The 27,586-nt window shown below is 39.3% G+C and overlaps 1 protein-coding gene and 1 pseudogene across 4 annotated transcripts in view; one reads left to right on the top strand and one right to left on the bottom strand.

Annotated features, from left to right (window-relative positions):
• Nucleotides 1-27,586, top strand: part of SMURF1 (SMAD specific E3 ubiquitin protein ligase 1) — a 133,975-nt gene that overhangs the window by 43,096 nt on the left and 63,293 nt on the right. The gene's annotated exons all lie outside the window — the stretch shown is intronic.
• Nucleotides 7,765-9,195, bottom strand: LOC100666767 (large ribosomal subunit protein uL23-like; annotated as a pseudogene).

The following is a 27,586-nucleotide window of genomic DNA, read 5'->3' as shown; positions in this document are numbered from 1 at the left end:
GTTGGTTGTAAGATGTGCCATTGTTTTATGTGCCACTAAAATTAAACGATGACAGTACTTTCTTGTTATCTATAATTTTATACTTGCCGAAAGAACGACTCTTTTAAACAAAGTTTATCACATTTTGTTCTTGTTCATACATAATTTAAAAAATATAAATGAAAGATTAAAGAATTCCAAAATTATTTTCACACTCAGTGTCCATTCTTCTGAATCATCCGTTTGACACAGAATTGACAATGTTTACGTCTTTCCACAAAGACACCATCCAGAGTGTTGGCAGTGCAACCCTTTTTTTAGAAGAGTACTCCATTCTCTCTGTGAGCTTTAATGCTGGTACTTTTGTTCTCCACACACGTGCAGGCAATGCCAACTACGCTTCAGCTGTCAGTGGCCAATGGTAAGATGCATCTCAATCTCAGAGATGTTAAAATGCAGGTCTTAGAATTGATAAAATACAGTATTTTGATATTTCATGAAGCTGAGTACCTTTAAGAATGTGGTGGGTCAATATGCCCATGTTGGTATTCTTTAAAAATCATTTATTTTTTTTTAATAAATATTTCCCGCTATAAAGAAATATGCCCTCGTTGTACAATATTTGGAAAAAAATAGATAAATATGGAGGAAACATAACTTGCCCTTTCTAACTTAGAAATACTACTATTAATCTTTTACTGATATTTGTTTTTTTAGTTATTTTTTCAGGTATGTATGTTTTATGTTCATATTCTTTATCTTTAGAATTCCTGACAAAAGTAATATATACTCAATTTTTAAGTTGCATAATTATTTACCATAGAAAGTGAAAGCCAACTGTTCTCCACCCCCTCTCCCCCCAAGATGACTGCTGGTGGTTACAGTTTGGGATCTGAGCCTACAGATTTACTTTGCAAGTGTCACATCAGGAAATCAGACCAGGGTATAGTCCACAGTCCGTGACCGAATTTCCATGAGGCTTGTTTTCCCTATTCCTTAGTTTCTTTAACCAGTGAAACTAGGAATAATACCTTCTGTCTTATAGCCTGCCTTTGTTGTAACATTGATATGACTAGTGAGTAGATAAATTTTCTTTCCAAACTCTTTCGAGGCAGATTTTAGAAATAATGTACAAAGATCCAAAAGATATTGAGATGATTCCATTAAAATATTAGTGAGATTCTAGAATGCATAAAAAATACAAAAATTTCAAGTTACTGTTTATAGACTGAACGTATCTTGCCTCTCTTTTGTACAGAGTACAGATTTAAATGGGAGAAAAATTCTGGACGCTAATATGCCCCTATACAGCAACGGCCAATTTATGATGTCTTCTGATTTCAGATGCATGCCGTAATACCACATTAAAATAGTCTTTGAACTTGCCTGGGCATGGAAATACGTAATAAGGAAAATTAGTGTATTTTTTAATATCATTTTTGCCCTTTAGCCTGAGATCGAAAAAGTCTAGACCTTCAGACATTTACAAAAATGGACTGCATGTCGTACAGTGAATGACATGTGTGTGTGTGTGTCACTGTGAAGGTGAATTGTGCACGTCTCCTTCCTGTAGTGTATTCATTCGTGTGTCTGATCTGCATCAGAGATAAGCCGAGAGCACGCTACACCTTAGTTATTTAATTTAGTGGAGACTGCATGCTACATTGACGGTACGTTTTTACCACTAGCTCCTACCCCCTGATTTCTTCAGATCATAATCACATTGCTCCTGATCAAGGATCAAGTTCATTAGTATCTTTCGTAAAATTGAACCGAGTACTGAAATGAAAAGAGATGGTTGAAAAATTTGTTGAACGCAATTAAAAATTGGTTTTCTTTTCCTCTTTTATGTTTTTTTTTGTTGTTGTTGTGAGAACATGCACAGCAGAACATTCACCAATTTAACAATTTCTACTTGTACAATTCAGTGTCTTCCTCTAACTATTTTAAAAAAAAGTCTCAAAGTCATTTTACTGTGTATGACGCTCTTTCGCCTATCAGGTGTGTCTCTGGACCTTTGTTTCTTGGATTTGGATTTAAAATCTGATGAAGGTTACCTTGTATCTGTCTTTGAATATTTGTATTGCTTTACGGACTATGTGTCTATCTGAATTTCATCTCTCCTTCACTTCACATCATGAAATTTTCCTTCTCTAGTCTTCTATTTTAGCCTCTGTTTGATCATTCATAGAATGTTTCTGCTATTAACTTACCAGCTATGACTATGAGTTAATGATTGTTGTTCTAACAAAGATATAGAAACTTACTCAAATAAATTGCGCTTCCTCACGCTAGTCACCTAGGAAGGCTAGAGATTTCTATAATGTTGTTGGGCTCAGAACTTGGAACTGCATTTTAAAATTCAGGCCAAGTCATGGTTGTTCTCTTCCTCTCTCTCTTATTCACTCACTTACTTTTTTACTGCTCTTTTTCTTACCAGATGAAATACAATATCTTTCTCTTACTAAATTCATAGATTTCCTGCCATCTGGCCTATCGTCAACCTCAGTAAGTTTAAATGAATGTTTGGGTTTTTATTAGAAGCCTCAGTTTTTAATCATGTTCCTGGAAATGAAAGGCAGAGATTCTTTTCATTTCAAACATAATTTTCTTCAAAGCCCCTAAACACAGGAAATAAAGCCCTATACTTCGATTCTATCCCAGTTGATTAAGTTGTTACAGCTCATGTATTTTACTATGTTCTTTTTTCCCCTTTAGTGTTATTTAGCCCTGGTGCCTGAATAGTTCTGGACTTTGTAAGAACAGGGACTGCTAATCAAACTAAGAGATTAACTTCACTGTTTTTAAGTGGATCTTATCCTATAAATTTAGGAAAACAAGAGTATAACTTGTTGGCTTTATTTAAGGTGAAAAATCTTTCATAGAGCCATATCCCTGTGTTCACTGTACCTTTGTGATTTTCTGGTTCAGTATTTTTTTGAGTATTTTTTAAGCTGATTGTTTATAGAAAAAAAATTACCCATCAATACAGATGCCAATTTAGTTGATAGACAGTAAATGGGTATAATCTTTTATATAAGAAGAGCTTAATTGAGGTTCATATACCATGAAATTATTATGTTTTTATTATGGAAAAATATATATAACATAGAACATAATGTCATTGAGCTATCCATGTGAGTATTGTTGAAATGTTCAGTGTTTTGTTACATATATATTTACCACAATAAAAAAACAAATGTGTATGTGTATGATGAAATTTGCCATTTTAACCATTTTTAAGTGTACAATTTTAGAACATTTTCATCACCCCAAAAAGAAACTCCATACCTATTAGCAGCCACTCCCCATTCCCCTTCCCTCCAGTCCCCGGTGATTCCTAATCTATTTTCTGTGTTTATGGATTTGCTTGTTCTAGATATTTCATATAAATGAAATCATACAATATGTGGTCTTTTGTGACTGGCTTCTTTCATTGAGCATAGTGTTTTCAAGGTTTGTGCATGTTGTAGCATGTATCAGTACTCCGTTCCTTTTTACTGCGGAATAATAGAATAGCATTCTGTTGTATGGGTATACCACAAGGACATTTGGCTTGTTTCCACTATTTGACTATTATGAGTAATGCTGGTACGAACATTCATGTACAGGTCTTTAGATAGACATATGTTTTCTGTTCTCTTGGGTATATACCTAGGAGTGGGAATGCTGGGTCATGTAGCAACTCTATGTTAAACATTTGAAGAACTGCCCAATTATTTTCCAAAGTGGTTGAGTCAGTTTATAATCTGATCAGCAAATGCATGAGAATTCCAGTTTCTCCTCAACACTTGTTACTGTCTGTCTTTTATTTTAGCCACCCTACTGGGTGTGAAGTGATATGTAACTGTGGTTTTGATTGCATTTCCCTAATGACTGATGATGCTGAGCATCTTGTTATATGCCTACTGGTCATTTGTACAGCTTCTTAAGAGAAATGTCTTCAAATACTTTGCCCATTTAAAAAATTGGGTTATTTGTCTTCTTATTGTTGAGTTGTAAGAGTTCTTTTTGTATTCTAGATTGAAGTCCCTTATCAGATACATGATTTGCAAATAAATATTTGCAACTCCCATTCTGAGGGTTGTTTTTTCACTTGAGAATGTCCTCTGAAGCACGAAAGTTTTTAATTTTGATGAAATGTAGTTTGTTATTTCTTTTGTTGCTTATGCTTTGGGTGTCTTATCTAAGAAACCATGGCCTAACCCAAGATCATGAGAATTTACTCCTGCATTTTCTTCTAAGAGTTTTATAGTTTCCGCTCTTATGTTTATGTCTTTGATCTATTTTGAGTTAATTTTTATGTGTAGTATGAAGAGGGGCCCAGCTTCATTCTTTTGCATGTGGATATCCAGTTGTCCAGCACTATTTATTGACAAGACTATTCTTGTCCATTGCCGTGTCTTGGCAACCTTGTCAAAGATCAGTTGACTGTAAATATAAGATGAGCTTGTGTATCTCCATTCTGTTTTACTGATCTGTCAGTCTTTATGCCTGTACCACACTGTCTTGATTACCACAGTTTTCTAGGAAGTTTTGAAATCGGGTTGTGTGAGTCCACCAACTTTGTTTTTCTTTTTCAGTATTGTGTGGGCTATTCTGGACCCCTTTTCCATATGAATTTTAGGGTCAGCCTGTCAATTTCTGTAAAAAACAGCTGGGGTTTTGATAGAGATTGCATTGGATGGATGCCATACCGTTATGGGTAGTCTACCAAATCTCTACTAGTAATTGCACTCAAATCCTGGAACAGGTCACATTATTGGGAGTGTGCATAGAAGCCCTGGTGACTCTCTGGATAAATCAGTGCACATCCAAAATTGGAGTTATTTGTAGAAACACTGGACTGGCATCATTTACATATTGAGCCCTTTTCTTGACTTACAATATTTAAAATATATATTTGGCATCCTGTGTTCAGGGCATTTGCTTCACAGTGTTTTTCTCTTCTGTTAAGGTTTTGAGATCAGTGAAAATGTGATGAAACGAAGACAATCTGTGTGAATGAGGGTTTTCCAGGGTCTTAGCTGCATCTTAGAGTGGAAGGAAAAGCACTGGTGGGCTTATCAAAGTGTGCATGAGATGGCTTTCTTTTTTTCCCTCCTCTCTATCTTGAGAAAGCAATTACTGCACATGCCTTAGAAAGCAGGTAAACCAGCTTGTAGGAAATTTAGGTGTTTTCCTCTTGGGGGCCGTTCAGGTCAGCATTTTATTGCTCTCTTACTATGCATAAGGCATTGCGTTCGATGCTGCAGGAGGGTGACAAGGCCGCGTAAGACCTCCCTAGGCTATGGATGGATCACAGTGGTCCCATCTGCAGCCAGTCACGAGGATGGCGCAGGACTGGAGCGTTTTGTTCAGTTGTACATGGGGTCGCCATGAGTTAGGGCCCGACTTGGCAGCAGCTAACAACAATAGACTATTGAAACAGCCTCCAAACAGGCCCGTCTTCCTGCTTCCTGCCCCTCCCCATTCCTGCTCATTTTCTACTGTAGTTGAGTTCAGCTTTCTCAAAAAATCATTCTGGTCAGGCTGAACTCCTCACTGCCTACAGTATAAAGTCCAAATTCCTTGGCATTGCTATAAGATCTTTTTGAGTCTGGCTGTAGCCTCTCCAAACATCCCGACAACCAAACATCCCGTGGGACCATACTCTTTCCACTGAATGCACTTCGTGTCTTTGCACACATCCCTTCTCTTTAGAGTAGCCTGCCCCAGCCCCCGCTTGGCAGAGCTAGTCTCTTCCTTGGTCCTCTAGGAGTGTGTTCATAGCCCTTTTCACATTATCCATTCCCTTGTCTTTCTTTGCTGCTGCTAAAGAAGAGAGGCAAGGGTTTAATAACTGTCACAAGGCAGCTATTAATGTTATTTTAAATGAATGAGATAGAGTACCTGCTTAAAGGATTTGTGTATAGTCTAATGGGGAGAGAAGATGGTCAGAGGGCTGAAAAGAACTAGCATGTGGCTGAATGAACAACAGTGTATCATTCAGCTAAATTCTGCAGTTTCTCTTGACCAGATATAGTACAAATACAGACCTGTCCAGTTTCAGTCAACCATATAGCTTAGGGTTCTGGAGATTTCTCAGTACACTGTGTTATTTCTGTGTACAGTAAAGCTCCAGGCAGAGGGAACAGGAGGCTCATGTGTTTGGTGACATGGGGTGGAAATATGAATCAATTAGTAAGGAAAATGAGAAAATGGGCTCTTCTACCTTATTATCTGCTTAGTCTTGTCAGATTAAAAAAAAAAATCTTTCTGCATTATGAGACACACCTGGAGTTTCATGTTTTATTATTATCTAGCCGCCTCTCTCCCTTTGATTAGCATCATTTTTTTTTTCTCCCAGAGAGCTAGCATGTTCATAGGCAGAGGTCATTGTAACTCAAGTGCCTTTTGTAATGTTTGTGAGACAATGTTCATTCTGGGATTAAAATATTATAACTTTCCTCCTCTGCCTCAGTTTCTTTACAGAAAATAAGGTAATTTTCTGTTATATTTGGAGGATAACATCTTCTGAATGTAAGGGGAAGATAGTAGGTTACTTTGTTTATTCTAATTGTAAACTCAGCTTTATTGTATAATTACTTTATAAGATCCCACTGGGAATTTTTTGTTTCTTTTTTTTTTTTTTTTTTGCCTTATGTGTGTATTTTAAATAAAAGCAGATCTTGATGGTAAAAAATAAAATTTTGCTGGTGGCTAACTCTTGGTTTTTGTCTGAAAAGATCTCTATTTCATCTTGACTCTTGGAAGCTATTTTTGCTGGGTAGAGAATTCTAGGATAGCGATTATTTTCTTGAAGAAAATTTCTGTGTCTTCTGACTTCCATTTTTGCTTTTGAGAAGTCAGCCAGTCATTACTTGGAAAGTAACCTTTTCTTTTTCTGTGGCTGCCTCTAAGATATTTTTCTTTGTCTTTCATTTTCTGCCATTTCACTGTGATGTAGCCAAGCAAAGATTTCTTTCTTTTTTTATTCTGCTTGGGCTTTGTGAATTTATAGGTTGATGTTTTTCATCACGTCTTTGAAAATTCTCAGCCACGGTCTCCTCTATTGTTGCCTCATTCTCTCTCTCCTTTTCTGAGGCTCCAAATGGACCTAAGTTAGACCTTCTCACTGTAACAGTTTATTTTGCTCTTCTTTTTCTAATTTCTTAAGCTGGAAGCTGAAGATTTTTTATTTGCAACTTTTCTTTTTTTCGAATTAGTGTAAATTTTCCTCTAAGCACTGCTTTAATCGTTGCATCCTGCAAATTTTGATATGCTATATATATTTTTTTTAATTTCATTTTCTTTCAGTTCAAAATAATCTCAGTTTCCCTTGAGACCTTCCCTTGCACCCGTGGATTATTTAGAAGTGTGATATTTAGTATCCAAGTGTTTGGAGATTTTCCTGTTACCTTGCTGTATTGATTTCTAGTTTAATTACATTATGGTTAGGGAACATACTTTGTGTAATTTCATTTATTTAAATTTGTTAAGATTTGTTTAGTGACTCAGGATGTGGTCTCTCTTGGTGAATGTTCCATGTGTACTTTAAACGTATTGCTGTGGTTATGTGGAGTGTTTTATAAACATCAATTTGATCCAGTTAGTTGATGGTGGTGTTCAGTTCTTCTATCTCCTTGCTGACTTTCTGTCTACTACTGAAAGGAGTGTTGAAGTCTTGGACTGTGGTTGTGGATTTGTATATTTTCCTTTTCCAATTCTGTCAATTTTTGCTTTCATATATTTTGAAACTCTGTTATTAGATATATACACATTTATGATTGTTATGTCTTCCTGGTGAACTCTTTATCATTATGTAATGTTCTTCTTTATCCTACATAATTTTCTTTATTCTGAAGCTAACATTGTCTGATATTAATATAGGCACTTCAGTTTTCTTATGATTAGTATTTTTTTGTGTGTGTGGTGAAAAAATTTACATTTAGAATTAGCCAGCTGGACTCAGTTTAGATGATCCCATTTTGTTGGCAACACCCAAAGCATCATAGTCGGGAGCCAGTCAAACAAATGCCTTCTTCTCTGCATCAGGCCTGATCGAGGCCTTGACCTTGGCCACATCAATGTCGTGGAGCTTCTTCACAGCCTGCTTGATCCGGTGCTTGTTGGCCTTGACGTCCGCAAGGAACACAGTGTGTTGTCATCTTCTTTCTTCCTCACGGCCGACTCGGTGGTCCGAGGGAACTTGATTGACGGCACAGCGGTCCTGCTTGTCTCTCCCAGGGGCGCTCTTCCGAGGATACCTGGGCGGCCTCCGCAGCCTCGGCGTCTCGGGCCGCCGGAAGGTGGGTGAAGCGCGGATCCTCTTTGTTGTGTGGCGATGGACGCCTTTCAGCACTGCCTGCTTGGCCTTCAACGCCTTTGCTTTGGCTTCAGCTTGGGGAGGGGCAGGGGCTTCCTTCTTCGCTTTCGGCGCCACCTTCGTAAAAAGTCTTATGATTAATATTTGCATGGTATATTTTTTTGTTTCCCACATGAGTTTTGATTTTCCTGGTTATTCATATGCAGTGTAATTTTGGATTATATCCTGGACATTTTGAATACTATGTTATAAAACTCTGCGTCTTGTTTAAATCACATGGAGAATGTTGATATATTTGTTTCAGCAGACATTGACCTAGTTGGGTTCTGGGCACATGTTCTAACCAGCCTTCTGTGGATTGTGGTTTCAGTGTCGGTTCTGTTTTCAAAACTTTTACAGTGCTGTTTGTATCTGACCCATCTGTATACCGCCAAGTGGCCACCTGGGCCTGGTCAATGGTTTTACCTCATAGTTTAGGTTTGCTGAACATTTGCATTTGAAAATTATTCATAGTAGTCCAGAAGAAGGCTTGAGATTTTCTTGGCCACCCACCTAATAAAAAGCTGGGCTGCTGTCTGTATTTCTAGCCCAGACTGAGAGATAGCTCATCGGAGACCACATCCTCAGCAGTTAATAGGCTCCAGCCCTCATCCTCCAAGCCCTAAAAGGACATCTCTCAACAAATGACCTGGGGGATTTTAGGAAGATTTTTTTTTTTTTTTTTTTTGTATTTCTTTCAACTTTACGGACTTTCCTCATCTGCTATTACCAGAGCTGGAAATAATTATTTTTTATATTTTTCAGTTTGTGAATTAGAGGTTCTCATTTCTCTACACATCTCCCATGGCTAATTTGAGATCTTTAAGATAAAAATATACTCTTTTAGATCCTTAAGTTTAAGTATCTAGTTCATTACCTGTCGATAGTATGTAGGCACTTCATAAACATATATAGGTTTTTCTACCATATGAAATATTCAGGTCCTTAAAAACCCTTATATTCTGCAAAACCATGCACTAAAAATAACAAGTTTCTTATAGGAAAAGTAAGATTGTGGCAGGTCTCTCAAAATCTATGCAACTTGGTAACAACTACTAGCAAAAGCAATAATTGGTACCTCAGGAGATTACCTGGACGATTCAGGCAGGCATCTCAGTGTGGCTGGAGGTTGCTAAAATGATACCAAAAATGTGCATTACCAGTAGGATGGAAGTTTGGGCAGTACTTAAACTGGTACATAGATGGTGAGTGTTGAAACAATGCAAACAGAAGTGAAGCTCTGAGCTAGGAAAGGAGGGCACTGCTGTAAGAGTACATTGCCAGGAGGCAGCGCAACAGCCAAGCTGAGTGAGACTTCTCCCTGGCCAGGGCGTACCCATCTAGGGAGAGCAGACTCTCTTTACACCTTTCTTACGAGAAAGCTTCTTGCTAAAGTCAAGCTAAGTGCAGGCTTTTCTGTTCTTGCCTAAGAGTTTAATTCCATTTCTTTGCTTAGGAAACTTACAAATGAGCCAACGCCACTTCCCATGCTATAATGACGTGATTCCCACTTACCAATCAAATATGAGCTCGTGGATGCTAACATAAACACAAAGGAGAACAAATAGTATTTGAACTCAGTTGAATTCCCTTTTGTAGGTATTCACCTGTTAGTCTCCTGTGCAGCTGCTTATGTTCCCTTCAATTGACTTAAAATACACGGAGTTAGCCAGAGTTGTAAGTATTTTAAAAATTACCTGTGGAGTTATTTAAAATTTTATATAATTGATCTATATTGCCCTAAACTTGTTCAGTTCTATCAGTGTTTTCATTGGATTCTTATCTGCATTCAACCTGGGATATATGCTTTGCTTATATATTTTTAAATGAAATATACATACAAAAAGTACACATATAGGCAATATACTTTGGAGTACTTTTTCTAAAGAAAAATATTTCTTAAAGTCAAATAGTATATGAGGAAAAAAGTCATAAATTACACTTAGCTTGTAATTTTTTTTTTTTTTTTTTTTGCATAAAACTTTTAGGAATGACTGCTTAGTGTTTGGGTCATTATACCAAAAAGAATTGGTCAACATTCAGCCATTTCAGGAGGTAGCATATGATCAGGAACTGATGGTACTGAGTGAAGAAGTCCCAGCTGCGCTGAAGGCACTGGTGAAAAACAAGGCTCCAGGAATTCACAGAATACCAACTGAGATGTTTCAACAAACGGATGCAGCGCTGGAGGTGCTCAGTTGTCTATGCTAAGAAATTTGGAAGATAGCTACCTGGCCAACTGACTGGAAAAGATCCATATTTAATATTTATGCCTATTCCAAAGAAAGGTGATCCAATCTAATGTGGAAATTATAGAACAATATCATTAATATCACATGCAAATAAAATTTTGCTGAAGATCATTCAAAAGCAGGTGCAGCAGTACATTGGACAGGGAACTGCCAGAAATTCAGGCCAGATTCAGAAGAGAACGTGGAACAAGGGATATCACTGCTGATGTCAGATGGATCCTGGCTGAAAGTGGAGAATACCAGAAAGATGTTTACCTGTGTTTCATTGACTATGCAAAGTCATTTGACTGTGTGCATCACAGCAAATTATGGATAACATTGTGAAGAATGGGAATTCCAGAACACTTAATTGTGCTCAGGAGGAACCTGTATGTAGATCAAGAGGCAATTGTTTGTACAGAACAAGGGGATACTGCATGGTTTAAAGTCAGGAAAGGTATGCATCAGGGTTGTATCCTTTCGCCATACCTATTCAATCTGTATGCTGAGCAAATCTGAGAGGCTGGACTATATGAAGAAGAACAGAGCATCAGGATTGGAGGAAGACTCATCAACAACCTGTATTATGCAGATGACACAACCTTGCTTGCTGAAAGTGAAGAGAACTTGAAGCACGAACTGATGAAGATCAAAAACTACAGCGTTCAGTATAGATTACACCTCAACATAAAGAAAACGAAAATCTTCACAACCAGACCAATAGGCAACATCATATAAATGGAGAAAAGATTGAAGTTGTCAAGGATTTCATTTTACTTGAATCTACAATCAACACACATGGACACGCAGTCAAGAAATTAAAAGGCACATTGCATTGGACAAATCTGCTGCAAAAGACCTCTTGAAAGTGTTGAAAAGCAAAGATGTCACATTGAAGACTAAGGTGTGCCTGACCCAAGCCATGGTGTTTTCAAGCCCCTCACATGCACGCGAAAGCTGGACGATGAATAAGGAAGACCAAAGAAGAATTGATGCCTTCGAATTGTGGTGTTTGCAAAGAATGTTGAATATATACCATGAACTGCCAAAAGAATGAACAAATCTGTCTTGGAAGAAGTACAACAAGAATGCTCTGTGCAAGCAAGGATGGTGAGACTTCATCTCACATACTTTGGACGTGTTGTCGGGAGAGATCAGTCCCTGGAGAAGGACGTCATACTTGGTAAAATGGAGGGGCAGCAAAAAAGAAGAAGAGCCTCAGCAAAATGGTTGACACAGTGGCTGCAACAATGAGCTCAAGCATAACAACGATTGTGAGGATGGCACAGGACTGGGCAGTGTTTCGTTCTGTCATATATAGGGTTGCTGTGAGTTGGAATTGACTTGATGGCACCTAACAAAAACAACAACAGTGTTTGAGTGCCAGTTCTACAGGGCTCTGATAATTTTGCAAAATCTAATGTCATTACCGTGTGTGTGCTTTGTTGCATTTTATTGAATTTTTAGCAGTAAATTCCAGGTCAATATTTGTTTTCCAAGACAAAACACATAAATCTATGTGGTGATAATACTTTCTTTATTCTCACCTAATTTCTGTAGCTAGAGAGGGAAAACAGCAGGAGAGTGCCTTTTGAAATGAGAGGAAAGGAAATTTGACAGTTATCAAGAATGCCAGACTGACGGCAGCTGTTTATATGATTAATTAATTTATGTTGTATTCTTGGAAATGTTTCCTGAATGTAAGAACCTCAGAGATCACCAGAGCTGCTTGTAATTCTGGCAGTGGGAAGGAGCAGGGAGAAACAGCATGCATTTTTAGCGTGTATTTCCATTATCTCTTCCCATTTTTTGAGCAATGTAATATTATTTGTAGGCATTGGTGGTTCAGTGGTAGGATCCTTGCCTTCCATGTGGGAGGCCCTGGTTTGATTCCCAGCCAACGCACCTCGTGCACAGCTACCACCATCTGTCAGTGGAGGCTTGCATGTTGCTCTGATGCTGAACACGTTTCAGTGGAATTTCCAGACTAAGATAGACTAGGAACACAGACCTGGCTGATCTACTTCCAAAAAGCAGCCAGTGAAAACCCTGTGGATCACAACAGTCTGATCCCCAGCTGATCATGGGGATGGTGCAGGGCCAAGCAGTGTTTTGTTCTCTTGTGCATGGGGCCACCATGAATCGGGGCTCAACAGCAGCTAACACTAACAACAAGATTATTTGAATGCTACATTTGCTATATCTTCTTATCATTTTACTCTTGTTTGTTTCTGTGCCAATACCTTCCTCCCTCCCCCATCAAAGTTTCTGATGGATAATGTGGTATAAGTTATGCAAGTGGAAAACTTCTGGGTGAGTCTGTGTGTACGCGTGAATGCCAGCTCTGACCTCTGTGGAAAGACCAGGATTGGAGCCCTGACTCCACCACTTAATAGATGCGTGACCCTAAGCAAGTTACTGAGCCTCTCTATGTCTTAATTTCCACATTTGTAAAATGGGGATAAAGTGTTACTTAACCAGAAGATTGTGAATTTAAATGAGTGCTGTACAGTGAGTTATATAATATGCCTCTAGTCTTTGTTAATTCAAACCAAAACCCACTGCTGTTGAGTTGTTTCCAACTCATAGTGACCCTATAGGACAGAGGAGAACTGCCCCCATAGGGTTTCCAAGGCTGTGAAGGAAGCAGATTGCCACATCTTTCTCCCGCGGAGTGACTGGTGGATTTGAACCGCCGACCTTTTGGTTAGCAACTGAGTGCTTAGCCACTGTGCCGCCAGGGCTCCTCGTAGTCTTTGTTACTCCTACAAAATGATTAGGTGGGACTATGCAAATACAGTGTTTGTGGCCCACCTGCTAAGAATGCAAATAAGTTACATAGAACCACTGGGGGCGGGACCATGCAAATAGGGCATGAGGAGCCCTGACAAGGGGATTTGTCAGTCTTGCCATCCTATTAGGCTTAAAAAAAGAGCCAATCCCAGAGCGAGGGGGGGACCTCACTACCACCAAGAAGAGATGGGAGCAGAGTGCACCCTTTGGACCCAGGGTCCCTGTGCTGAGAACCTCCTAGAATCAGGATACAGAGAGCTGTGACACTGGAGATAACGCAAGATGGTAAGAAGTGGCAGAAGAGAAATGGCGGCAGCAGAAACAGGAAATGGAAGTGAGACAGCATAGTAGGCTTCCTGGCCCACGGAGCAAGGTAGTTACAGTGGGCATGCTGACCCATGAACAAGAGAGCTGAGTGCCTTTGGCTAGGAGGCTTGCTGATGGAGCAGGGTGCCTCTGGGCATTGGTCAGCAGGGCTAGGCTCACCAACCCGAGGAGCGAGAGAGCTGAGTGCCTTTGGGCTGAGGCTTATTGGCAGAGTGGGATGCCCTTGGACACTTACTGGCAGAGGTAAAGAGCTTAGTAACACTTACCTGAACAGGGCAGAGGCTGGTCTGAGGGGCCAAGGGCCAGGGAGAGGCCTCCCTGCGGGCACAGCAGAGGAGAGGCTGTCCTGATCAAAGAACTGTATTCTGAGTCCTTCCTGATCCTGAAGTGTAACCTGTTACTTCCCGAATAAACCGCATAGCTCTGAGTATGGTCTGTGAGTTCTGTGTGGCCACTGCAACAAATTATTGAGAACAGCAGAGAAGTAGAGAGTGCTGGGGAAGGACAGCTGTCGTCAACATCGGTAAAAAGTTTGGAGGGTAGAGGTATGTCTCACCTCTACCTCAGCAATCGGCCCTGGGCTGTTGATACAGATAGTGATTTTCCCCCGTTGTGAAGTTAACCGAGCAGGTCCAACACTGCCACCAAGCCATTTTTACAAGTTGGAAGCCCTCATTAAGTGGTAATAGCGGTGGTGGTCATGGTGTTAGCAGCAATCATGAAGAGAAGTTAAAAATAGCCTGTGGCAAGCCTAAAAGCGCTCAGCTGCTAACCAAAGGGTCGGTGATTTGAACCCATCAGTTGCTCCACAGGAGAAAGATGTGACAGTCTGCTTCCGTAAAGATTTATAGCCTTGGAAGCCCTATGGGGCAGTTCACCTCTGTCCCATAGGGCCGCTGTGAGTCGAAATCGACTTGACAGCAGTGGGTTTGGTTTGGTTTTTATCTCTGTGCGTACTTACTCTAATCCTCACAATAACCCTGAAGATGTTTAAGTCTTATCTCTGTGGTTCAGATGAGAAAATTAAGGCCCAGTGAGACTGAATAATTTGCCCCATGTCACCCATGTGTTAAATAGCTGGAATTGGAACCCAGGACTTCACGATGTCAAAATCCATGCATGTCTTTTGGCCAGGTGTGGTGAAGAAAGATGATATGGGATCAGGTCTCAGAGAATCAAATCAAGACCTATACATTCAGGTGAGGGCAGAAGATGGTTAGGGAAAGAGGAGTGGGTTGTCGGGAAGCAGCTATACTTGCTGCCTAGAGTTGGAGAAATAAGGGCAGAGGTAGAGCCCAGAGTGAGCCAAATGGCAAGTCGTGGGATGCAAAGAAGTAGAAAAACCATAAATTTGATTGCGGTAGAAGCCAGGGATAGCTAAAAGAGAATGGAGGCTTTAGCCAGGGTTTAGCTGGACAAGGGCCTGGGCAAGGGACATTTGGTGTTTGAGGGAGGTAATGAATTTGAGACTTCTTGTTATCAGATAGAGCCCTGGTGGCACAGTGGTTATGAGCCATGTCTCCTAACCAAAGGATTGGCAGTTTGAATCCATCAGCTGCTCCTTAGAAACCCTATAGGGTCGCTATGAGTTGGAATTGACTCGACAGCAATGGGTTTGGTTTTTTTTTTTTTTTGGTTTTGGTATCAGATACTTCTGTTGGTCATCTCCCTGTTTGTCCAGAACTGGACTTGTAAAGGATGGTGCTTCTTATATGTATTTCTGACTTTCATTAAATCCTCCTATCTGTAGAAGAGTTAGCATTTTGTGAAAACTTTTTGCATCTCACATACTCCAAGTGACTAGTTTGAGAGTGTTGTTTTCATCAATGTTTTCTTCTAGAGATGGGTTCTTTGGGTGGTTTTGGAGAAGGGCTTCTCATACTGACGTAATTAATGCACGTAGGTGGAGTGAATTGGGAACCATCCCCACTCTCACATAGCCCTAAATCTGGCCCTTTGGTAAATAAAGTCCTCGCAAAGGCACTTCCTCCCCCTGTACTTCAACAGTTGCACAGAGATTTTTCTGAGTCAAGGCAGAGCAGAATATTGTGAATGCTGAAACTGTCAGAGAGACGCAGGGAAGTTTTCTATCATTTTCTGCTTGTTCGCCTGCAAATATTTTTCAGTGGTCTACAACATGCCATTTGAGAGGAATGCTTCATGGTGTTCTCATGGAATGATTATTTCTTGCATCAGGTTCAAGCTTGGTGGCTATTCATGAACTTGACCAAATTATGTGTGTATTTAAAACCCATCTCAGTAAATGAATAAGTAGTCAAAAACCAGGGTAGTATGTTTGGGATGTCTTTCTTATGCCATAGGTTCCCGAGAAGTTAATCCACCGAGGTTATGTATATATAGTTAGTACTACTATACATTTGGAACAGGGGTCAGCAAACTTTCTGAAAGGTTCAGATACTAAGTATTTTATGCTTCGCGGGCCATATGGTCTCTTGTACAATTATTCAATGCTGCCGTTGTAGTCACAGACAATATGTAAACAGATGAGCATGGCTGTATTCCAATAAAACTTTATTTATAAAAACAGGTCTGGCGGCACAACGATTATGTGCTGGGCTGCTAACGCAAAGGCTGGCGATTCGAATTCACCCAGCAGCTCTGTGGAAGAAAGACCTGGCAATCTGCTTCTGTAAAGATTACAGCCAAGAAAACCCTATGGGGCAGTTCTGTTCTGTCACTTGGGGTGACTGATTTGAAAATCAACTTGATGGCGCTGGACAACAACAGGCTTGTTTACAGAGTTGGTCTACAGGCCGTAGTTTGCCAGCCCTGATCTAGAGTATAGCTGTTACTTTAAGATCTACAGAACTTCTTTGTAGGGGTAAATTCTCACATATAGCAGGGCAGTGAAAGTAATGTTGCCTAAAAAACTTACCATCTCCTCTGAATTTTGCTTTAAGGAAAAGATTGTAATGCCAAGGTATTAAGCTCATTGAACATTTCTTTTTTGTTGTTATTGGCAGAACAAAACAAACCCATTGCCGTCTAGTCGTGGGTTCGAACGGCTGACTTTTTGGTTAGCAGCAGAGCGCTTAACCACAGCATCACCAGGACTCCTTAAAAGGAAAATTGGTATTAAATATCAGGAACTCTAATAGCTGTTCTGAGCCCTGGTGGCGCAGTGTTTAAAAGCTCGGCTGCTAACCAAAAGGTCAGGAGTTCCAATCCACCAGCTGCTCCTTGGAAACCCTGTGGGACAGTTCTACTCTGTCGTGTGGGTTCTCTATGAATGGAAATCAACTTGACGGCAGTGGGTTTGGTTTTGGTTTTAACAGCTTGTTCACATCATACTAGTTTTGTCTATTACAAATTGAGCATTTAATGATAAATGTTGGGATATTAAATATTTCAGAAACATAAACTCCAAGTAATGAAAGCCAAGATGGCAAATTTTATTTACCCCTTCCCACTCCCTACAGTGGGGGAAAGGAGTTGACTGTAAGAGCGTGAGTTTATGCAGGAGGAAGAGACCAGGAGGTCCTGACAGAAAGATGCCACCAGCTCCTAGCCTGTGGTCGCTGTCGGCTGTAGGGAAAGGGGCAAGTTTACAGCTTTCAACCCATAATCACCTTGTTTGACCTCGATGATTGTTTGATCATGACCAATTAATAGAGGATCCATTTTTTTAAAATTGGGCTTTAAGTGAAAGTTTACAGTTCCAGTTGGTTTCTCATACAAGAATTTATACGCACATTGTTATATGACCCTAGTTGCTCCCTATAATGTGACGGCACACTCCTCTTTTCCACCCTGTATTTCCTGTGTTCATTCAACCAGCCGCTGTCCATTTCTGCCCTCTCATCTCGCCTTCAGACAGGAGGCGCCCATTTAGTCTCATGTATCTACCTGAGTTAAGAAGCACTCTTTTCACGAGTATCATTTTATGTCTTATAGTCCAGTCTTATCTTTGTCTGAAGAGTTGCCTTCGGGAGTGATTTCCGTTGTAGGCTAACAGAGAGTCTGAGGGTTATGTCTTCCAGGGTCCCCGCAGTCTCAGTCAGACCATTAAGCCTGGTCTTTTTACTAGAATTTGAGTTCTGCACCCCACTTTTCTTCTGCTTTGTCAGGGTCTCTGTTGTGTTCCCTGTCAGGGCTGTCATTGGTGGTAGCCAGGCACCATCTAGTTCTTCTGGTCTCAGGCTGGTGAAGTTTTTGGTTTATGTGGCCCTTTCGGTGTATTGGGCTAATGTTTTCTTGTGTCTTTGGTGTTCTTCATTCTCATTTGCTTCAGGTGGGTTGCGACCAGTTGATGTATCTTTGATCACCACTCGCTAGCTTTTAAGACCTCAGACATCACTCACCAAAATGGGATGCAGAAAAGAGGATCCATTTTTAAAGAGCTTTGTTTTAATGCCCCTTTTTGAAAACACTTTCAATTACACCCAGTCACCTTGTGCCACCTGCTATAGGTGGCCACAGAGGTGTCACAGTATTTGTGTGTAGCTTCTCTTGGAGAAAAATAGTACACGTGAGAAGCATCGATTATTATCTACCTGTGTGTCTTACCGTTTCCTTTCAAATTGACTTTTATGAATCCATGTCCATGAAAATGTGTTTTTGTATTGTTTCTGGCCATTTTTTTTTTCTAAATCAGGACATAAGTCCTTTTCTTTGAAATGCTATCAGATAAAGGCTATACCCCCTTTAAGCATTTATGATATTGTTATTCATGTTGAAGACTGAGCCCCTCCCTCCTCCTTATACCTTATCCATTTGGAGATTTAAGTGAGCAGAAAATGGTAGTGTGATAAAAACATCTACCTAGGTGGGTCTGCAGAAAAGTTAACCCAAAATCCTATTCCGGTAGTGGACTGAACACTCAGACTCTGCAGGCCTCAAGCTGTTAAGTGGGTCAGTACTAGTTTACTGTTCAACATTATTTTGAAGAATAACAGAAAATTTTGAAAGGCTTTTGAAGACAGAACAACTTCTCTGTTGCATTTTAAAGATTTAGTTTGTATCTGTGTCTAGATCACCCTGCAACATGCAGACAATTGATATGCTGATCCTGGGACATGCCTTGCCCACCCTCCGCGTGCCCCCTCCGGTTTCTGACAATAACCTTTTTATTCCTTTCCGTATACCCCAAACCTTTGAAATCCAACGTTCCTCACACCACAAAAACAAATGAAAAACTGAAGATTTTTCCAGTCATTCCAAGAACATATTTCTCTGAATTCTTGTATTCTGTAATCTGTTGTAGGATTTTCAGCTCATTTGGGAATTTGATTCCAATATATCAGCGTTTAGGGTGCAGGATGTTAGTTTTAGTTACTCCTGACATGAGCCGTGCTCTCTTTTTTAGAGGATTATACAAATAACGAATAAAAAATGTTAGTAATTTGAGAGGCCAGTAATGGAAGGTGACAGAGGATAGAAGAAGGGAGACTTGAACTCAGCCTTGGATCTGAATGAGCAAAGAAGCACATAAAAAAAAATACTTGGGGGACTTGTGGGAGACAGAGTCCATCTGCCCAGAGGGAGTATTCACAGGGGGTGATGGTCAAGAAGCCCAGAAAGTTAGACTGAGATAGGACTGTATGGAAAGTTTTAAGTGCTAGATACTAGGAGTTTATACTTTTTTTTTTTTTTTTAAAGGAATTAATGCTTTATTTTGTAAGTATGCTGAGCTCAGAGGTTTTTTTGTAGGGGAGTTACATAATGAAAAATGTTTTCTTCATTTCTCAAACAATTATTTCATGATTAAAATGAATTAGAGAAAAGAGATGCCAGAGCCTATTGTAATAACCCAGACATGAGATAAGAGCTGCTGGGATTGAGCAATAACAGTGGGACTGAAAAAATATTACAAAGGGTGAATTGATACGACTTGGTGAGTAATTGAATGTGGTTTGAAAAATGAGCTGCTTTGCACTATTGTTTCGTTTTCTTGATGCTTTTTGTTTGTTTAGCTCAACAATAAAACTTTTAAGGGGCATACGTGAAATTTTAGCCTCCTTTTTAGTAGGTGTTCATTGTCTTGTTATTCCTGCTTAAAGAATTTATCGAATACCTAATATCCCACACAGTGTGGCATTTTAAGCACTGATATAATGTCTTCATAAGATGAAACTAAGACAAAGTTTTGTTTTATTAAAAAAAAGAAATGACATTTATGTTTAGTCTTCAGATCACGACTGCATTAACTTTTTTGAGATATAATTATCACAGTATAAAATTCGCCCTTTGGAAGTACACAATTCAGCATTTGAAGTATATTGTAGTATACTCTCAGAGCCGTGCAACCACCACCATCTAATTTCCTCCCTCCAAAAAGAAACCTCACACACTTTAGCAGTCCCTCGCAATTCCCTCTCCCCTCAGCCCCTGGCAACTACTAATCTACTTTCTGTCTCTGCACATTTGCTTATTCTGGACATTTCCTATAAATGGAATCCTATAGTATTTTTCCTCTTGTGACTAGTTTACTTAGTGTCACATTTTCAAGGTTCATCCATGTTGTAGCATGTATCAGAACCTCATTCCTTCTGCTAAATAATATTCCATTGTATGGATATACCACATTTTCTTTATTCAAGTTGTGGACGTTTGGGTTGTTTCCACTTTTTAGCTATTATGGATAATGCTGCTATGAGCATTTATGCACAAATTTTTACGTGATGTAAATTTTCATTTCCCTTGATTATATACCTAGGAGTGAAATTGCTGGGTCATATGATAATTCTGTTTAACATTTTGAGAAACTGTTTTCCAGAGTGGCTGAACCAGTTTGCAATCCAGCAACAACGTATGAAGATTTCAGTTTCTCCACATCCTTATATCAACACTTGCACTTGTCCTTTTATATTGTTGTTGTTGAGAATATACACAGCAGAACGTGCACCAATGCAACCATTTCTACATGTACAATTCAGTGATGTTGATTATATTCTTCTAATTGTGCAACCATTCTCACTCTCCTTTTCTGAGTTGTTCCCCCCCCTCCGCCAATTAACATAAGCTCGCTTGCCCCCCAAAGTTCCTGTCTAATCTTTGGAGTTGCTGTTGTCACTTTGATCCCATATAGATAGATCTTAAAAGAGCTCAAAGCTCAAGGCAGACATTTTTTTACTAGTTAAGCTAAACTATTGTTTGGTTTTCAGAAGACTTCAGGGATATTTTTGGTTTAAGTTTCAAAGATTATCTCAGGGCAGTGGTTTCATAGATTCGTCTAGTACCCACGGCTTCAGAAAGTCTGGAGTCCATTGCATGTCCCCCCTTTGATCAGGATTATTCTATAGAATCTTTAATGAGAATGTTCAGTAATGGTAGCCGGCACCATCCGGTTCTTCTGGTCTCATGACAAAGGAGGTGGTTGTTCATGGAGGCAGTTAGCCACATGTTCCCTTTCCTTCTCCTGTTCCTGACTCTCCTTCCTCTGTTGCTCCAGGTGAATTGAGACCAATTGTTGTGCTTTGTGTGGCTGCTTGCAAGCTTTTAAGACCCCAGGCACCACATGATGAACTAGGAGGTAGAATAGAAGTACCAAAGACGTTATTAAACCAATTAACTGGGATGTCCCATGAAACCATGACCCTAAATCTTCAAACCAAGGAATCAAATCCCATGAGGTTTTTGGTGGTATGTAAGCAGTCTCAGCAACTACTCTTTTTTGTTGTTGTAAAATGTGTCTATCCCACAACTTTTGCCAGTTCAACTTTTTACAGGTGTACAACTTATTGACAACAGTTATGACAATCGGCTATGCAGCCTTACTCTTAATCAACGCAATTTTTCCATTACTGTTAAACACCTCCCTCCCCTTCCCTCCTGCCTCTGCTAACTACTAGTAAACTTTGGTCTCTATATATTTGCCTTTTCCTATCTTTTTATATAAGTGATGTCATACAATATTTGTCCTTTTGTGGTTGACTTATTTCACACAGCTTAATGTCTTCAAGCTTCGTCCATATTGTAGCATGTATCAAGACTTAATTTCTCCTACTGGCTGAGTAGTATTCCATTTTATATATGTACCACAGTTTGCTTATCCATTCATCTGTTGATGGGCATTTAGGTTTTTTCCGCCTTTTGACACTATTCACAATAGCATTTGTCCGTCTTTTTAATTAGAGCCATCCTAGTGGGTGTGAAGTGGTATCTCTTTGTTGTTTTGATATGCACCTCCCTGATGGCTGATGATGTTGAATAACTTTATGTGTTTATTGGCCATTTGGAAAAATGTCTGTTCATATCCTTTGCCCATTTTTAAATTAGGTTATTTATTTTTTTATTGTTTTGTAAGAGTTTTTTATATATTCTGGATATAAATCCTTTATCAGATATATGATTTGCAAATATTTTCTCTCATTCCATAAGTTGTCATTTTACTTTCTTGATAGGCTCTTGAAGCAGAAAAGTTGTGAATTTTAATGAAGTCCAATTTATCTTTTTTTTTTTTTTTTCTATTGTTGCTTGTGCTTTTTAGTGTTGTATCTAAGAAATCATTGCCTAGTCCCAGGTCATAAAGATTTACACCTACGGTTGCTTCTGATTTTTGTATATGATGTGAGGTAGGGATTCAACTTCATTCCTTTGCATGTGGATATCTACTTGTCCTGGTGCCATTTGTTGAAAAGACTATTCTTTTCCCATTGAATTGTCTTGGCACTGCTATTGCTTTTTAATTTTCATAAATTTGACAACACATTCATGAAATAATGTGCAAGCATCTCTTGTTTTCATTGATCCACTTTAAGTAAAAATGATTATCCTAAATTGTTTAGTGGGCTTGGATTTTATGAAGTTGCTTAAACTAGTGATGGCTGCGGATTTGGAGAGTATTGTAGCTTTTTTCACTGTGAGAACGTGGTCCTTTCCAAAGCCACCGTGTTTGCTTCCAGGAGATGTCATACTGTGCATCTCCCCATGCTTATGGATTGGCTTGGGGGTCCCCATGCTTCTTCTGATAGCTTTGTGATTTAGTCTAATGAGGATAACCTCAAAGAATTTGTATATGAAATCTTTGCCAACCTGGTATGTTTTCAGGACTCTAAGGATTCCAGTGGTGTCCAGTTCAGGCTTTTTCAGTAGACCGAAGGCTACATGTAAACTCCTGATGGTTAGCACCATGACGGCTAGGTTTGCTGTCAGTTACACCTTACGGAACTTGCATTCACAGCAGATACAACTCTGATACATGACATAACCTGGCTTAGCTTTGTATCCCAGGCTACATGTTTTATTGGGCTAGGCTGGCATTGAGGAGGCTCAGAAGTTCAGAGAGCTGGTCTTGTGGCACATGAGCCTGCTTTTTCCTCCATAGCTCCTGGTACACTTGTGAGTTAGTTTCCCATGTGTCTTAAGTAATGGCTGCCACCACATAGGAAGGCTACCCATTGTCTTCTGAGTAAATAGTAAGAATTTCATTAAAGTTAATTAAAACAAAATAGATGGTATCACTTCCTAAGGAAAGCAGTATGGCTACTCAAAATGACTTCGAAATATTTATGCTTAGCCATTTGTGCTGCCCAGAGACTAGTTGAGAAATAAATTCTCACATTTATAGTCAACTGATTTTTGACTAGTTTGAACCTACCAGCTGCTCTGTAGGAGAAAGATGGAGCGATTTGCTCCCATAAAGATTGCAGCCTTGGAAACCCCATGGGGCAGTTCTACTCTGTCTTACAGGGTCACTATGAGTCGGAATCCACTTGAGAGCAACGGGTTTGGTTTTTTGATATATAAACGCATACTCCTTGTGGAAAAACAAAAATATTAGAGTAAAGGCTTAAGTCTCCTTTCCCACCGATTCCAAGCCTGGTGTTCTCTGTGCATCATCCTTCCCTAACCCCCCTACCCCAACCCTGGTAACTATTTTTAATTCTCACACATGTTCATTGTGAATCAGTGGGGGCTCACAACAGTAATATCTACCACAGCTATAATTTTATTTTCATTTGCTGTATTTTCGTGGTTTTCACAGTCATTCGTATATCAAAGCTGATGGAAATTCTACCATCTCAAGTGGTGCTTTTCAAGGCGTTCTGGGGTTAGATCAGAAAAGTTATAATTGTTCCTAAACAAATCAGGGCATTGTTCATCATCAGTCCTCATAGGAGCAGAGACAGGTAGAGAGGCTATCTGCCAAAGAAGTTTGTATAACTTAGGATATCATTCCCTAAATTCTTTAATTCTCATTTCTTGGTCATGATTACCTTGCATACATTGGGAAAGAACGTGTTGCATGGATTCAAAGAAGTCCTCACTCCACCAGTGTTTCTCTAAGGTGTTCCATTATTTCCATTTCTCTGGTAAATAAAGATTTTAAGTGTAAGGACCCATGTAATTTTTGGATTATAGGAAAATACAAAGATTTGGCTAAGACCTCTTTTCCATTTGGTCCAACCTATGAGTTGGATATTAATAACACTCTACCCTTTTTCCAGCTTACTAATTCTGTTCTAAGGACTGCTTGCTGCTCTTTCTTGAGGAATTCTAGCATTAATTCAGCAGTTGGTTCTCCTGTTAATTTATTTTTGTAAGAATTTTCAATATGGCCTATTTTTCTGCAAGAGTTTATTGTACATTCTATAGTACTGAGGGAAATGCCCCCACTAGTATCTTTGTAAGATTTTAAATAGTCTTTTTTCTTCTAAAGGGAACTTTTTAGAATTTCCAATTAAAGGAAAATATAAATATTCGGGTAGGGCAGTTTTCTTATTTGGCTTAATTCATAATTTTGTGACTGGGTCTTATGGCTTCCAGCCCTTTCCATTCTGTAGTTTCTTCTCGCAAGACCATTTGTTGGTGAAAGAAAAGCAACTCCAAGGCCTTGTAAAATTTAGTGTTGTCTGTGAAAAGGCTAAAGGTATGTGGCTCTAATAAGGCAAGATTTGGCAAAACTTGGGAGGCAGCCTACTTGGCTGCTGCATCAGCAAGATTGTAACCTCAGACTTCTTCAGTCTGAGGGGCTCCTTTTGGTTAATGGGCTTGGACTTTAATAACTGCAATTTCAGAAGGGAGCAATAAAGCATCTAAAAGGTCAGCCATTAATGTTCCTTTCTTTTATTGTGGTCCCAGGGGAGGTCAAAAACCTCTGTTTCCACAGTATGCCAAAATTATGGACTACTTCAGAAGTATATTTGGAGTCCATGTAAGTATACATGAATTTTCTTGACATGAGCTTGTAGGCTCTAAGGCTGTTAATTCAGCTTGTTGGGCTGAAGCGGCTTTAGGAAGTAGCTTGCTTTCTAGTACTTCAGTGGCAGTGATAACTGCGTATCTTGCTTGGTAGTGGCCATCAGGATGAGATCTTAAATAAGATCCATCCATAAATATGACTGAATGAGAATTGTTGAGGGGAATTTCTTTTAAGTTCTTCCTGGGTACCTTTAAAACTGTTCTGCCAGGCTAGAACAATCATAAGCAAGATGTTCATCGTCTTTAATAATAGGACGGAGTGTGGCTAGATTTAAACGAGTTACAATATGAACCCTTACATTGACTGCCGACCAAAGAATAATCTCATAAAATGTAAGTTTGCTCGTAGACAACTGTTGGATAAAGGTAGAATTAAGTAGACACAGCAAGTGGTACATAAACATCTTTAAAAAATTACAAGTACTGTATATTAGTAGTGGATTCTACAAATTTTGCATTGGTGGCTACAGCTCAAAGACAAGGAAGGTAGCCCCTGGCCATTTCGTCGAGCTGCAGGCTGTAATATCCTACAGGCCAATGTTGTCCACTGTGTTTTTGAGCAAGTAACCCTAATGCATTTTCTATTTAGTTCGTGGAAAAATAAAGAAAAATCTAATTAGTAATTAGGAAATCCTAAAGCCGGAGCTGATGTTAAAGTTTCCTTTAAATTTTCTACAGCTTGGGCAGTCCTCAGGGGTAAGTTGGAGAGACTGATTCTGAGGACTTTAAATACTTGTATAATGGTTGGGCTAAACAAAGAGAAATTCGGGACCTAAGTTGGGCAATACCCACATAACTCCAAGAATCTCAGAGTTGTTTCTTTGCTTTTGGAATTGGATAAGCAAGAATAGCATCCTTTCTCTTAGAATCAATAGAAGTTTGCTGAGCTGATATTAAATGACCTAAGTATTTAACCATAGGCTGGGCCAGTTATAGTTTGTATCTAGATACTTTGACCTCCAGAGGCCAGATGTTTAAGTAAAAGTAGGCTATCTTTTAAGCAAGCCTCCTGGGAGGAGGAACACACTAACAAGTCATCCATATATTGTAATAATGTGGAATTATTTTTAAATTGTAATGATTGCAAATCAGCATGCAAAACTGAGAAAAGTGGGAGACTCAGTAAAGCACTGAGACATCACAGTCTAAGTAAATTGTTGATTTTTCTCTTGTGAAAGCAAACAAATATTGACTGTCAGTGTACAGGTATGCTAAAAAATGCTCTGCAAAGATATGTAACTGTAAAGTCAGTGGCTTCTAGAGGGACATTAGAAAGCAATAAATGAGGATTAGGCACTACCAGAAATCTAGGAATGATTTTGATTAATTGCCCATAAATTTTGAATAAATCTCCAGCCTCTATTTTTTGGCTTTCTTACTTGGAGGACAGGCACTTGCAAGGGCGAGTTCAAGGCATAAAAAGCCCTTGGAAAGAAAGCCTTGAATTATTGATGCTAATCCTTCCTTAGCATCTCGTTTCAAAGGGTACTGGGGGATCTTTGGCAATTGTTTAGATAGATCAACTTGAACTTTAATAGGCTCAGCAGACAAAACTCATTCAATATCAGTAGATATGGTCGTCCATAAAGTTGTGGGTGCTGGGGAAAACTTCTCCACAAGAGGCAGATCAGCTTCAGCCTGAGTTTGAAGTGGCAGAGTGAGAGCTTGCACATAACAAGCAGCATCCATTCTTTCTATTTCTGTTGCTAATTGCATAGAGGATTTGGGTAAATCTAATATAACTTCTCCCTTTTTCATTAAATCTTACCTGACATTTCCATTTAGATAAAAAATCTCTTCCCCACAAAATTACAAGAGTGTCTGAGCTAATGAGAAAAGGGTGCAGATCCTCAATAAATCCAAGAGAAATAAGTTCTGGCTCAGAGTAATAAAAAGTCTGTATTTGGTTAATAACCCGCACTACTTTAGAGGTTTCTGTACTCCAGGGCAGAGACTTTTGTAAACAAGTGGGGTTAATAGTAGATAAAGTGATTCCTGTGTCAGTTAGACATTTTCAAGTTTCTTCATCAACGATCACAGTAGTTTCTCCTTGAGGATTTAAAGCCACCATAGGAAAAGTCTCTGTGTGTTCCCTGGAGCCCCTTCATTGAGGTTCAGTTTGAGGCTTGCCATTTGGAAATGCCCTCTGTTTTTTGGTTTGAAATAATCCTTTTTCCAATGATTGGGCTTTTTGCAATAGTTGAAAATTTGGGGGGGGTGTTAGTCATGATCCTAGAAGGTCTTGGTTTAAAAACCTTTTTCTGATCATTGTGTTGCAGCTGTTGCAGTTACAAAATCATTAATTTGTTTTGTTTGGCCTGTTCCTTTTGCTCCTGAATTTGGGCCAGTTTATGGGCTACACCCATCAATTTGGGAAGGGGTGCAGTTTCCCAATTCAATCTTTGATGTTTAACTTGTTTAGATAATTCTGGGTGTAAATCATTTAAAAAATATGGTGTTGAAAGCTCTTCCAGACCCTTCTTCCATGGGGTTTAATCCTGAATGTTCAACAAAAATGCTACCCAAAAGGTCTCTGTAATTATATACAGATTCATCTTTTTCTTGTTTGCAACTTTGTACTTTTACTCAATTTTTCGAGGGAAAGCTTTTGGTATAGCATCTAAAAGTAATCTGGCAACTGCTTTAGTTTGTTTTAGCAGTGTTGCTGTAGTTAACGTAGCATCAACTGTTAGAGATTGTTCAGGGTTTTTCCAATTTGCCTTTTCCATCTATTATTGGGCCTCTC

This window comes from Loxodonta africana, chromosome 12 (genome assembly GCF_030014295.1).
Source record: "Loxodonta africana isolate mLoxAfr1 chromosome 12, mLoxAfr1.hap2, whole genome shotgun sequence".
NCBI classification, from domain to species: Eukaryota; Metazoa; Chordata; class Mammalia; order Proboscidea; family Elephantidae; genus Loxodonta; species Loxodonta africana.
The sequence above is the reverse complement of the archived record's forward strand: the minus strand, read 5'-3'. Positions and strand labels throughout refer to the sequence as shown.